At 45.0% G+C, this 14058-nt stretch overlaps 1 protein-coding gene across 1 annotated transcript in view; it reads left to right on the forward strand.

Annotated features, from left to right (window-relative positions):
- The first annotated feature begins 1719 nt into the window (after positions 1 to 1719).
- The window catches only part of LOC138473649 (glutathione peroxidase 3-like), a 146114-nt gene continuing 133775 nt past the window's right edge, over positions 1720 to 14058 (forward strand). The window contains exons 1-2 of the mRNA XM_069612175.1: positions 1720 to 1814; positions 2420 to 2586. The gene's annotated coding sequence lies outside the window, so the exon portion shown is untranslated. The remainder of the gene's footprint in view (positions 1815 to 2419; positions 2587 to 14058) is intronic.

A 14058-nucleotide genomic window follows, 5' to 3' on the forward strand; every position in this document is an offset into this window, starting at 1 on the left:
TTTGGCATTTTCATGAATTGATGATCCAAGTGGGACAGTTGGATCATCAATTCTCACTCTTAGTAGGTCTCACTCTTAGTAGGTCTAAGCAGACAGGGAGATACAGGGCCGATTCATGAAATTATTTGCGTTGATAATCGGGGATCTGCGTGCCATTCTGCATGCAAATTCCCGCTCGTCGATTCATGGAATTGATTGCGCAGGACTTTTCCAGGACTTGCTTGGAGTTTGCGCAGGCTCGGCACGTTTCTGTGAGTGGTCGAATGCCTTGCGCAAGACCCCACAGAGAACGTGGGCGGAGCCTGCGCAGAGGACGGAGTAGGGGGCAGAACTCAAAAAAAGACCAAGAACAACGGAAAAAGTGTGCATTACGAGGGACGGACAGCAGGCAGTCCATAGTACGACCACAAATGAGCACGACAAAGCGTATTCATGGATGTGACTGTGCAAACTCTCGCCTGAGAAATGCCCACGCTAACCCCGCCATCTCTCCGCCACCCAAAGGCAGGCGCAAGAACACTTGCGCATCGGAATCACAGTGCAGAGGTGAGTTTGCATGTCAGATTTAGGGGTGCGTGTACACAGCCAGGGATCCGATCAGACTTATGGGTGCGTCTTTGCAGTGTAGTGCAGGAACGGTTTGCGGGGGTTCGTACACAGATTTTCCAGGTTTTACCAGAGTTACGACCCATCGTACGCGTGTTGTCGGGGTGCAGGGAACAGTTACAGGGAACCCCACGTAGGGTTCCCGAGATGCAGGGCCGCTTGCAGGGGACCCCACACACTGTTTGAAGGGTGTGTGTATTCGCGCCTGGAGGAGCACGCAAAGATAGCTGTTCTGGCTGCTTTTCCTTTACGAAGGTAGCATGTCGGGAGCGTTCCATCCGACTTACGTATGCGGTTAATTTTTGCAGGAAATTCCATGAACACGCAGGGCGCCAATTTTTTATTCTGCGTGCAGGCTCGCACAGTGTCGTTCTCGGCAATGCGGCCTTTGCAAGAATAATGCACACTTTTCCATGAATCGGGCCCATACTATGTAAATGCAGCAACTTTGAAAATTGAGCTGCAGGTAATGGAAGGCATAGCTGCGCACCTGCGCATAGGAGCCTGATGCATGCTTGTGGGCTGCTTATACTCCTCTCTTTAATAGAAACAAATTGGTTGCACTGACATAACCAGGCTTTTCAGCTCTTATGATTGCCACGATTACGCCTGCTTCACTGGTGGCCATTACCTGTTTGCGAAAGAGCGCAAGCCTCATGATTTTTCATGCTAGCTTTGCTCCTGATTTTTCTCTTAACATATGAGTTCACATTATTCCTGAATCCTGGTAACAGAAAATAAAAACAGCATTCCAGAATTATATAAAGTAATTGCTGACGTTGTCTTAAGGAAAACAATTAAAGTTCCTGGCTAAAGCACCAGCCCTCTCGATTTGAACCAAAAAAACGAATTGATACGGGAAGTCTCAGAGGCCAATTGAAATCAAGGGGAGCTGCGAGAATTTGGACAAAACTGGCACTGGAATTGAAACAAAGATAAGTGCAGACATGTACATTTGTAAATGCATATCCCCGCCGACCCCCATCCGACCCCCTCCTGCTGTAGCCGCCGTTGTGGAATAGATTTGCATGGCACTGCAGCCCTGGGATAACGGAGGCACTCAGGCAGAGAAACTGCTGAGTGCTGATTGTGAGGCCCACTAGAAAAAGGAGCCGGCGTGGAGAATAGGCCCCAGTGCTTCCCTGTGAATTATGAGCTGGGGCTGAGGTAGCTGGCTAGGATCTGTTTTCATTAATCAAACGAGAAAGGTAAGATGTAGACGATGGCCGCCTCAGAATATAGGGGTGCATTAGGAGAGGCGAGCCATAATTCTCTTACAAGGTGAACAGTGATAGGGGCGAGGGGGCTATTTATAACTTGAACTGTAGAGCATGCACACGTTTGATCGAAAGGAGGGAGGGGGCAATGTAAAACAAGTCCCAGGAATGGAGTTAGTCAGTGGGTGGCTGATGGCTCTAGTTATTGACAGATTATTTTTCCATTTCTGCCAATGTATATATAAGGGGGGATTCGCTGGTGCATACGTTCAGGGGCACGTGTGGACAGGGCAGAAATGTGTCGATCATACACCAACTGCTTGAAAGTAGGAATTGTAATTTTACAACTAAGCTTGTTTCGGGCGTGTTACACCTGTGGTCTCCATGACCATACCTAAATAGCCAGATCCAGTCCGTGTTTTCCGGATATCGACACCGTGCACGTTCGATTGCAGTACATCTAAATGGAGTGTTAAATATAGCCTGTGGTGGGTGATCGTGAAAAGCTGGTGTGGACGGTGCTTCCGAGGATGGGCTTAAAGACCTAGTACGCCATTCAGTGTGGCAGTAGCAGACATGTTGTGTGTCTTTGGCAGGTTCTCGTCTTCATCGCTAGCCCTTTGGCGCTTGGGCAATGGCGCGGTCGGTGCATGAGTTCACAGTGAAAGACCTGGTGGGTCAGGATGTCTCACTGGACAGGTACAAGGGCGTTGTACTGCTGGTCACCAACCTCGCAACTTTCTGAGGGTCCACCCTGGAGCAAGTAAGAGACGTCGGTTCTTCCACTCAATGTGGGGTAGCCATATTGGGGGGCGGGATAAGTCACATGACTTGTGCCTTTGTTATGAATGATAACGTAGATACCATTACTGTCAATCAAATGGGGTTGATGGTGTAACAATGCTCTGCAAATGAACTTTTTTGATTAATTGCAAAAGGTTGTCAAGCAGGGTGATGATCTTTTAAAGGATTTCTTTATAAGATATTTGGTTTTAGTGATTGAATATGTTGAACACTTGTTAGAGGCGCTTTTAAATCTAATTTGTAAATGTATTTGCTAGTGTACTCTTATGTAAGGTATCATGCATACTATGAACAAAATACAAACAATTAAAAAAGTGACTGTGTGCAGAATATTTAATTTAAAAACGACATGGGTGTATTTTTTCTGCATACAAATTAAGTACTAATTAAGTACTCATTTATGATAACTACTTCTAACAGTCAGTGCAGTAACAGAAAATGAGGAGGCACCATGTAAAATGTGGTGAGGGGAGCGTCCCTGGCATTCTCAAGTACTGACCAGTATCAGTGCATCTACAGTACAGACATTAGAAACTAGGGCAGTGACAAAGCCGATAGTTTTGGCTTTTGGATAGAGATTACCTTTTCTGTTTTAGGGCACAAGGGCAATGGGCGCAGAGGGAAGTAGTGAACTCAACAGACGCGCAGACCATACACCTGCAACAGGAGCGTAAGCTTCCCTCTATAGCTCCCTGTCAGTCTCTCAGTCTGTCAATCTTTAAATCACACACATACTCACTCACTCTCTCTCTTTCACTCTCTCTTTCTCTCTCTCTCTTTCTCACTAGCGGAATATCCAGTATCCAGCAGCATGGGAGAAGTGAGGGTGGGGGGGCGGTGAACTATAGAAAAAGCCCTGGTTTCTTTAGGGGGGGAGGCAGCAAGACCTAACTAGCCATCTTCATTGGCTTCCATGCCTCACTCCAACAACAACACTACAGTCTAGAGCAGTTGCAGCTGGTGAATTTGTAAAGTTCATAGGTGTAAATCAGGGTAGTTGCTAGGTCTGGAAAAGACCTGGGGCTAAGCTGATGTCGGAACTGTTGGGACTGGGGGCTAGCTAGTCTTTTGGCTGTAGTTCCTGAGATTCTATCCGGGGCTACAACCAAAAGATCAGGGGCTATAGCCCCTTTAGCCCCCCCCTAGCAACGCCCCTGGTGTAAATGCTTTCCATGAAATGAGCCGAGTCAGCACACCTGAACTAATCCAGTACGGTTCTGGCCGGTGCTTCCCCTTAGCCATTTTCTTTTAAAAATGGTTTGAAATCATGCATATTGAAGCAACGTTTTCTGAAAAATCGGGTAAGCATGTAGAATGTACACTCCCCTCTGCAGGGCGCACATAAAACACTCCCATTGATGCCAGGTAACCATAGCCCACAGGGAAATTTTGTAACAGGTGTTGATGATGGCAGTCCCCCAAAAAACAGATGCCTCAACCATAAATGCCACCATTGCCCCACTTGCAACCAGGTTCTTCCCAAACTAGCTCAAGAGGTCTGACTCCAATGCTTTTATGTTTCCAAAGAAAGCAACGAGGCTGGTCTCAAAAATACATGCCAGCATTGTCATGCTACAGGAGCATAAAAAAGGCTTGTCTCAACAATATATACTCACACTGCCCATCATTCATGCTTCCAGTGTCCAAATCAAGGCCTGCATTGTGCCTCAGTACACGTCCATACTGACTCCCGTTCTGCATCATGTCGCTCTCAGCACCAGACACACTGTGCATTTGGCCCAGAATCACATGCATACACAGAAACACATTCATGACAACACCTATACAAGCATACCTTTGTATTTCTCATGAGCCTTTTTCACTCCTGACATTGGAAAACCTCAGATCTTCTTAAACTGTGCAATACCTCTTAGTAACTTCAAGTATTATACACCCCCAGAGCAGCCTTTGAGATAAACTCATCAGCTTGTAGTTATTGTTTGAAAAAGGTATCCATAATGTACAAAACATTTGCACATCAAACTATCATCTGTGAAACTGAAAGAGACCCTGGATTTCTGAGAGGAAATGGCTGCCCCTACATTGTATCCCATGCCTTCCTCCATGGATGCAACTACACTGAAACTTGGAGGCGGGGATGGACTGCCTCTTCAAATGGTGGCTTTGTCAATTGTTACTTCATGGTCCATGTCCATCTGCATTTGACAACAATCCCATGTAAGAATCGGTGACGCTACGGTTGGAGTGTCTTTGAGGTATCAGTGGACAGTTTGAAGGGAGGCCCCAGCCAATGATTAGAAACTGTAGGCACTGAATTGTGTCATGGCACAGTGTCACCTGATGTAGGCGCACTTAGTCTAACATCCTATAATATGGCATAATGAGCCACAACACCTGGAGATTTTTTTTTTCTTGGATATAAACAAATAAATGCGACCAACTGGGATGTTTTCGAAGTGAAACATGTTTTCCCACGTTTTTGCGTGGTTTATTGAGCGAGGTATAATAAGGATTACTATTTAAAAATCATGCTGCCTCCCACCCTAACAGAAAATGCTTCTTGTCACACAACTCCAGAAGCAAAACAACTCCAGTTACAAAATGAAACATACACCACCACTGAAGGCACGTATCGACACTAAACCTCCTTATACGCCACACTAACTCACTTAACCCAACTTTCCTCGCTCCTTAAACACCACAGACAACCGCACAAACAATTCAGATCAGCAAAGTGGAGTGTACATTCACCACTGCTCGAGACAGCTCATGCAATGTCTAACACTTACACACCACAGGAAGCCCTATCTTTTCAGATACGACATTGCAACAGAGCAAACTAACCCTGCTCCCCTAATTCTATTATAGCCCCGATACCAGCTCTTGAAGAACATAAAGCTCTGAGAACCTGTGAAACCAGCAGGAAGTGTATGATGCAAGACTAAATAGCAAAACATAACAGGGCATATCAAGCAGTTCCACTCATTCACCTGTGAGGCAGTACTCTGGATGGCCCAATCAACTTCAGTCATTGACAGCAATAGGGGAGGAAATTAACGTTGGCGGTGCCACAGTCTGTCTGCTATAGTAGAATCTCTGGTGTACTGACTGGTTGGTGAGCCTATATGTATCTGCCTGCCAAATCAAGGGTTATTGTATGGAGGGAGAGCCTGTGCAACAATAACACAATTCTAGGTGACGGTTGTAAGGGCCACTAACAGAGAAGCACCAGCATTTTGCCCCTAAAATCATTATATCTGCCCCTTTGTAAGGGAGTTCTTTTTCTGAGCAGTGGGAACTTAGTCACTTCTAAGGACTTCAATGTTTGCAGTTAAGTCACAATGATATTACATTATTTGCCTCAGATCACACACGTTGGTGTAGCAGTGGAGCCAGGATTTTGAGCCACTCTGATATGTGGGCACGTGCCCACATATGTTCCAAGTTTCACATGGTACAAATATTTATATTTTGGTTTTCAAGGGATACAATAATACTGTCTTGCAGTGATTACTTGCAAAAACAGTGATAGGGGAACTAGGAATAGAAGCTTTTCTGAGGGTGCTTGTTGGTGCCCTACTCCACGTGTGTGAGGGAATTCTTTAAGTGGCGCATTAAAGGGCACTTCTGTATGACCAAGTTGAAAGGGAAGTTATGACGTGATGTCTGGTGGCTACCGTTGGGTATACATTTAGAAACACTATCATGCTAAGTGGTAAGTTCAGTGACACTTATAGGGAGGTCCAAACAAAGGAGCAGTGCAGTGGAGTTCTTGAATTAGCCAATTTACCATGGGTATCATTTAATTTTGTGAGGCCAGTCATTAATATTTAATGTACAAGGTGGGAGAAGTCAGCACAAGGTGGTGTTAATAGATCATTTTGTTTCTAATTGCCCACACACGTTGGTCACTCATGAGATAAAGTTGAATGTGATAGATTTTTTGGGGAAATATATCCGTGGGGTAAAGGCTCCCATGAAAATGGTGATGAGTAATATTGGGCAAATAATGTTTAAACAGATCAAGGGATTTCTGATGGAAGGTGGGATCGAACACAGCGCAACCTCATTATATCATCCTAAATTGAATGGTGGGCTGGAGCGGTCTAATGGCAAAGAGTGCGGGGAAGAATTGCTACAAGGCACTGTGCATGATGTCAGTGTTCAGATTAGCGCCACATGCCACATTCAAACTCATGCCATTTGAAATTTTCAGAAGAAGGAATCTGAACACCAAATTATCCAGGATGGATAGAACAAGCATGCTTTGTTAATTGTTATGAACAGTTTCAAAGGAAGCGTATGGCTGAAGCAGATTTTAAAATGATGAAACAATTACACATTCGTGGACATGCAATCAAAGATAATATATTGCGAGTAATAGAAATGATAAAAGTCTGCTTACCATGATATGTTAAAAAGGGGACTGTCAAGTTTCCCAAACCTTCCAGGGTTGTGGAATTCTTAGGGAATGTGATAAGTAATGATGATCACAGGGCATGAAAAAAGGAACAGTTGCACTTGTAACTGAGTAATTGTAAATGCCCATTGCAGAAAAAGAGGAAGAGCTATGGTTTTCGACAGTAACTGCAAGTCAATACTGTACTTACCGAAAGACTGAACTATAGAAGAAGGAGTGTGTTATGTTCGAGCACCCTAAAGAATGCTTGCAAGTGTTTTAGGAGGTAGGGTTAAGACGTGTCATTGTAGGGAGGTGACACAGAGGGGTTTTGTTCTGTTTGTATGGAGTGTTAGTTAAATAAACATCTACATGAATATCTCTGTGTCAACATTGATTAACATGGCCACTTCATTTGACTCTTTTTTGTTTCATGGGTAAGTTGAGCTTTCTAATTTCGAGAATCACTAGCAACGGATCACCCTTATCCACCTTAAAAATGCTTACCCCTAAAGGGAGCATTGAAACGTCCTTCTAAAAATGTTCCCGTAAGCAAATATATGTAGTTTGCCTTCATCTAACTTGCAATTTGAAGCTATATATCCATTTTTATATATATAGCTAGAAAGATGTCAATAAAGCGACCTTGTATGGCCACACACGAAATGCTCATACTTTAGGCTGTGATTATTCACACTTGAGTGTGATATCAATATGGCCAGACAAATAAGGATTTATAGCTTTTCGGTCGGAATTTAGTGTTTCAGGTCCCTGCTGGCTGGCCATTTCCTGTTATCGACAGCAGTTAACTTCAGGCTGTGTTTCTTTGTCTCCATTATAATGTATGCACCCCACAGGCACCTCAGATTTATGCGCAAAGCATGGGGGGCGCCCAACCATCATGTTGAAATGGGCCCCCACACATCTTCTGCCGGGCATGCATATGCTGCTCCTCATTGTCATGTGCTTGTTGCAGGTCTTCGTCTTTTTCTGCATAATGTGCATGCATGACCCACTCTGATGGGCTTATTCAAATGAGCCGGTAGAGGCTGGGTGGATACTGATGATGATGATTCCCCAGATAGTGATGATGCACTGCATGCGGAGGAACCTGTGTGGATTCTCAGATCCTGCCTCGATCCACAACTGCGTTTAAGGTGGGGATTCGAAAAGGCAGCTGGCATGGCAAAAATGACAGCAGACATTCCTCTGTTGATGAATACAGACTGTACCTGCTTATTCCTGGTGCATGAAAAGAGGGCACAATCCACAGAAATCAAGCCCCATCCCTCCCACTATGTCCCCACCCTCCCACTTACCTGCCCCCCCCCCCAACCGCCCCGAGGACCAGAAAAAGGATCTTCGTGGACCGGCTTTAGGATTCTCTGTGCAGTGCTGCAATTCCAAGTAGAAACTGGATCACACAGAGCAACAGAGGTTCGAATCTGCGCTTACAAACCAAACTCAGGTATGGTGTTAGGCGCTTTATAAAAAAACAAATAATTAAATCCTAGCTACCCACACTGGAATGGGGTGTACATAAAAGAAAGCGTCAAAGGAGTTTTACCTTCCCTTTTCTTCTACATATGCCTATATTCAGAAAAATGACCCCCAAGTGCTGTTTTTGGGCAAACTTTTTATCGCAAAACTGACATTTCATAAACTGGTTCCCGAGAACTGTTTATAAAGAGACTTTGCATTTCTTTGCTTTGCCCAAGTCTCCATTTGCGGGTAACTGGGATATCTTCTGTATTCATCCATATTTATTTTGTATTTCTTATTTATCTACATCTACTGTTTTTAAAAAAAAAATAGGTTATAATTGGTAGTTTTCCACGATTCATTGGATGGAAGAAATGTCTATAATTAGAAATAACACGCAAACCGACAGAAATCGGTTAAACAAATTGAGCTGGTGTTTTGCGCATCAAATCCAAATGCTGTCTAACTTTGAAGAACATGCCTACTTGCACAACTGCTGCACACCTGGAACACGTCTGGCCAGAAATGCAAACAAGCATTGACACATTTCAATAGTTTTGGCTTTTGTGTACGCTTGGGAAAGGCAATTGACAGGCACTCCTATAGTGGTATTAACTGGCCATCGATGGTAGCAGCTGCAAAATAGAGCAAGTACCTGGCCTGTATAATAGCAGTGCCAGGCAAATGGCTAATACTTAAAGCGGTTGGCCTTTTTTTTTTTAATTAAGTGCATTTGGTTTATACAAAAACCTTTTACACTATTAATATTCATCCACACAGTGAGCAGAAAATAAACATATAAACAAAAAAAGAAAAGGTAAGAAAAAAACATAACCATCTTATAACAATGTCACAATAAATTAAAATAAGTGACAAGCAAGTGTATCATCAAGTGACATATACAAATAATTCAAGTAAATTCCCTAAAATACACTTCATTCCACATCTATATTTATAAAAGTGAAAATGTGTGGGTTTGTGGATGGGTTTGTGGCTTGACACATTGTTGTTCCTTATACAATTCCACAACGATACACCAATCTGCACCAAATTCTGCATAGTTACCTGTTAAGACACTCCGGACATTACGGGCTACATGACATTTGGACACCCGACCCCGTTCCCCGGATTTCAGAAAAAGTCAAAATGTGTTTGTGGGTTTGTGGCTTGGAAAAGCACTGTTCCTTATACAATTCTATACGCTGCACCAAATTCTGTATTTGTTAGAACCCTCCAGACATTACTGCTACATGAAATGTGTACACCCCACCCTTTTCCATGGATTTCAGTACCTTCGCACAAGAGAGGGTTGCCTGGCGAAACATCAATGTGGTCGTAACGGACCGCTCGCAACACAAGAAACAAAACTCGAAAATCACGTTTCAAGGCCTTAGGATGCATGGTTTCCGAGATATTTGCAATGCAATGCATCACAATGAACTGCACCATGCCAGGGGGAGGCGACGGGTGGGGAGAGAGGACAGAAGGTCCGAGCCTGCAGCAGCACACCAACTCTTGCCTCATCCCAACGTCTGCTCCTGGGTATAGCAGCCAGCCACACGCGCCCATTCTCTGTGCCGTTTACTTCAGAGTGCAAAGCACATCGAATCAGAACAGCGACTTACAGGATCATTGATTTTCAGCAACTGATGAGAGTGTTGTCATGTCTGTCCACCGAACCCATTCGAAGAACGGGTACTTTTTGCTAGCAATAAATATAATAAATTACACATTCATGCTGCAGTTAAAAAAGAAAAAACAGTAAAAGTCACTGCCAATTTCCTCAGAAGCAAGCTAAAGCTTTTTTCCAAATGTGATAACAAGCAGCAGTGATGACTAGAGATTTTGCTGAATACACAGAAGACCAGAATTGGTCCGACGCGATGCTAAACAAGGTCCTTACAAATCTGCTATATGCTTCACAGCAATTCTCAGTGAGGCAAGGACAATCAGTCAGGTTATGTTGTTTCCCTTACATAGGGAATGCCTTGCCAAGCCCCCACATACTCCAAACGTGTGTAGGATATTCAAGCATAAATACAGAATATATCAGTTAAAATCAGTTTCACACTGTTTTAGCAGATAACTGTGTGGCACAAGGGTCCGGATGTGCACAAGTAGTGGAGGGACCGCCAAAAATGGACGCAGGTGGAAACCTCAGTGTGGCAAGAGGTGTCCCCTCGGGGCAAGGAGTACAAAACATAGACTTGGATTCCTGGAAACGTATGGTGCAGGAATTGATGGCCTCAGCGCACAGTGACACCCAAAGGTTAATAAATGCCCCCTCACAAGAGGCGGACTAGTGACAATATATATATTTGGTACAGTCGAATCCAATGAGTCAGAACAATGTATGCAGAATAGGCTGTGGGAGAGAGGGAGTGTTGGGGGGAGGGAATACACAGACACAATCGCTGTATATTGTTATGCAACGTATATTTGAGTCTGTAAATTACACTGCTGTTAAAATGTAATAAAATGTTTTTCTTTTTAAACTGCGCAGCTGGCCAGGTGCAAAACCTTCCCTAAAAAAACTGAGCATACCTTTTCTTATGAGAAAGCTTCAGTACATTTTGATTGAGTTCCCAATCTACCATTTTGGTTTTTAGCCTTAGATGGAATACGTGGCTGTTTTCCTCAGGGGGTAGGACGATGCCAATGGATTCAAAATGTGACAAAGAGGTGCTATCTTGAAAGTTGTTAGGGAAATTGTCAGCAATAAAGCAAACAGGGAATCCCTGCTACCCTTTGCACAAATAATTTTAGCGCTGAGCTTTCCAAAGTGCCATCAATGACATGAGACCAATTTCGCATTTCAGGGCTCTCGGTAGACACAACAGATAGAGAAGCAGTTTCCCCTCAATAATGTCTAGCCAGTGCACAAACTGTTCCGATAAGACCTCAAGGCCATATAATATTCCAGGATTGGGGGGGCGCTGTAGCGTGATTATCTGAGCAGGACTTGTGTTCTGGTCACTCCGCTCCGACCGGGCCCGCGTTGGAGGAATTCAGGGCTGTCTCAGGGCAAAAGCGTTCACCACGAGGCGGGATCGAGAAGCAGTTAGAGTGACAGCAGGTGGAGGTGGCGGGTTATGCTCCAGAGCCCGCAAAAATGTGTAGAAGTGAGGCGCAGGTGATCTCGGCAACTGCAGGACCAATATGGCCGACGGTAGGAGGATGCCGTGATGCTGAGGATCAGCGCAAATTGGAGGGCGGGAATGGAGCGGGCTGATCGCCCGATTGCCGGGTGGAGGATCAATGGAAATCCCGTGCCCACAGTGAGGACAGGGCAGCGGGAGCACCAGAGACCTGCTCACAGGCTGGAGGTTGCATCGCAGGAGGTGGGCTTCTGTGACCCGTGCAGTGCGGGCAGCCGGCCGACCTAAGGTAAACACTGTTGCAGCCCGGGCAGCAGGAGGAGCTGCTGGGGCGTGAACCCCAGGATCAAGCAGCAGGGCAGAGGAGGTGGTGGAAGGAGCAACAGTCTGGGGCGAGGTATGCAGACCCCCCTCTACAGCTGGGGACTAGTGAAGACCGGAACTTCCATAAAGCCATGCCTGTGAGAACTCTGCATTCATCATTTTACTTGAAACTCACGTTTTGCATGAACCACTTTCCAGGATCCCGTGGGACAACCCTCAAGGCACAGTGCTCTGGGCTGTGAACTCCTCTCACCCTTATGGCAGCAAGCAGACTTTTTGAAACTCAGATGAGGCTTGATAGCATGCTGGTCTTGCACAGCTTGTGGGCAAGCTGTTTAATTTCCTATTTTTACTGTGCATCCGGCAGAGCCACGAGGATGAATATTAGGAGGGTGCATAATGCACTGGAAAAAGCACAAGAGATTGAAGGCCTGCATGCCATAATGGCCCTAGATACAGAAAAAGTTTTCCATTCGGTAAGTTGGGGCTACCTATGGGAGGTTCTTGGCCAAGTGGGCTTCAGTGAAGGTTTTTTGGCGAAGGTCAAATTGTTGTTATGTTATGTTATGTTACTTGGCATTTATATAGCGCCTCATGTATCACTGGTATGTCCTGAAAGCGCTGGTAGGTTGAACACCCTCGGGAACCGCAGTTCTAGTCAGTAGAGAGAGTGTCGTATGGTGCGTGGGTGCACCGGATATGTGTGCAGCTGATGTGGTTGTTGCATGATAGCTGCTTCTTAGCGGTAGGTGTGGTGCTGAGGAATCAGTTGTATGTGTTCAGTCTGGAGGGGGGACACCCAGACTGAGTTCTGGCTGCATTAGGCCTGAGGAGAACGCAAAACTAGCCGGTATGTGCTCAGCTAGCAGTGTTTTATCAGGATGATGAGGTGTTTGTGGGGTCATGTTAGTATGAGAACAGCTAGGCGGAATTTTGTCATAGTATAGCTGTGTTCTAGTTGAATGATGGTGTATAGGAGAGAATTTTGTCATAGTACAGCTGTGTTCTAGTTGAATGATGGTGTATAGGAGAGAGTGAGCGTAGTAGTGTGATATGGTGGTTATCAGTAAAGCGCCTGCAACCAGGCACGAGACGAGAGCAGGACAGAGGGGCGTACATATTCAAACTATAATTCAGTGTCGCTATTGGGCACATTTTCTAAGTTCAAACTTTAAAACAATACCGCTATTAGGCACCCTTTCTAGGTTCAGACTTTAACACATTGACGCTATTAGGCAGACTTGTTGTTGGGAGCACTTTCTAAATTCGAACTATAGCACAACGACACTATTAGGCACACTTTCTAAGGTCAACTTTAACACAGTGACGCTAAAAGGCACACTTTCTAAGTTTCGGACTTTGACACAGTGACGCTATTAGGGGGTCGCTAGTGGGGCAGTGGGGGAGGCAGATGGGAAACCTGAGATGTTGATGGGTGCAGGTTGTAAGGTGGCAAGAGAGGTAGAAGGGAGACGGGTAGTTGGAGGATGAGGGAGGTAGGGCACACAAAGGCAAAATAACCTGAAACCCTCCACTCCCAGCACTGGTCTCTTGCAGACCAGGCCCACTTCCCTATCTCAGAATGCCACTCTCAAGATCTCTCTCTCAAGCTCTCTCTCTCTCGCTCTCTCTCTCCCTCTCTTTCTCCCCCCTATGTCCCCGTTATCTCTCTCATCTCTCTCTCTAACCCATTATATAGCTCTTGTGTTATCTCTCTCTTTCTCTCTCGTTATCTCTCTCTCACTCTCTTCCGTTCTCTCTCTCGTTATCTCTCTCCCGTTATATCGGTCTCTCTCGTTATCTCTCTTTCTCTCCCCTGTATCTTTCTCTTTCTCCCTCTCTTTCTCTCTCTCTAATACTCTCTCTTTCTCGCACTCCCTATCTCTCCCCTTTCTTTCTCTCTCTCTTGTTATCTCACTCTCTGTATCTCTCTTTCTCTCTCTTTTTATTGCACTCTTTCTCCCTTCCCGTGCTCTCTCCCCCTCTCTGTTTCTCTTTCTCGTTATCTCTCTCTCTTTCTCGCTCTCCCTCTCTCTCTCTCTTTCTCTATCCCTCTGTCTCTCTCTCTTTCTCTCTCTGTCTCTCTCTCTGTCTTTCTCTGTCTCTCTCTCTTTCACTATCTCTCTCGCTATCTCTCTGTCACTCTCCTCCTCTCTATCTCTTTCTC

The sequence above is a fragment of the Ambystoma mexicanum genome, chromosome 8, assembly GCF_040938575.1.
Source record: "Ambystoma mexicanum isolate Mex_15411 chromosome 8, UKY_AmexF1_1, whole genome shotgun sequence".
NCBI classification, from domain to species: domain Eukaryota; kingdom Metazoa; phylum Chordata; class Amphibia; order Caudata; family Ambystomatidae; genus Ambystoma; species Ambystoma mexicanum.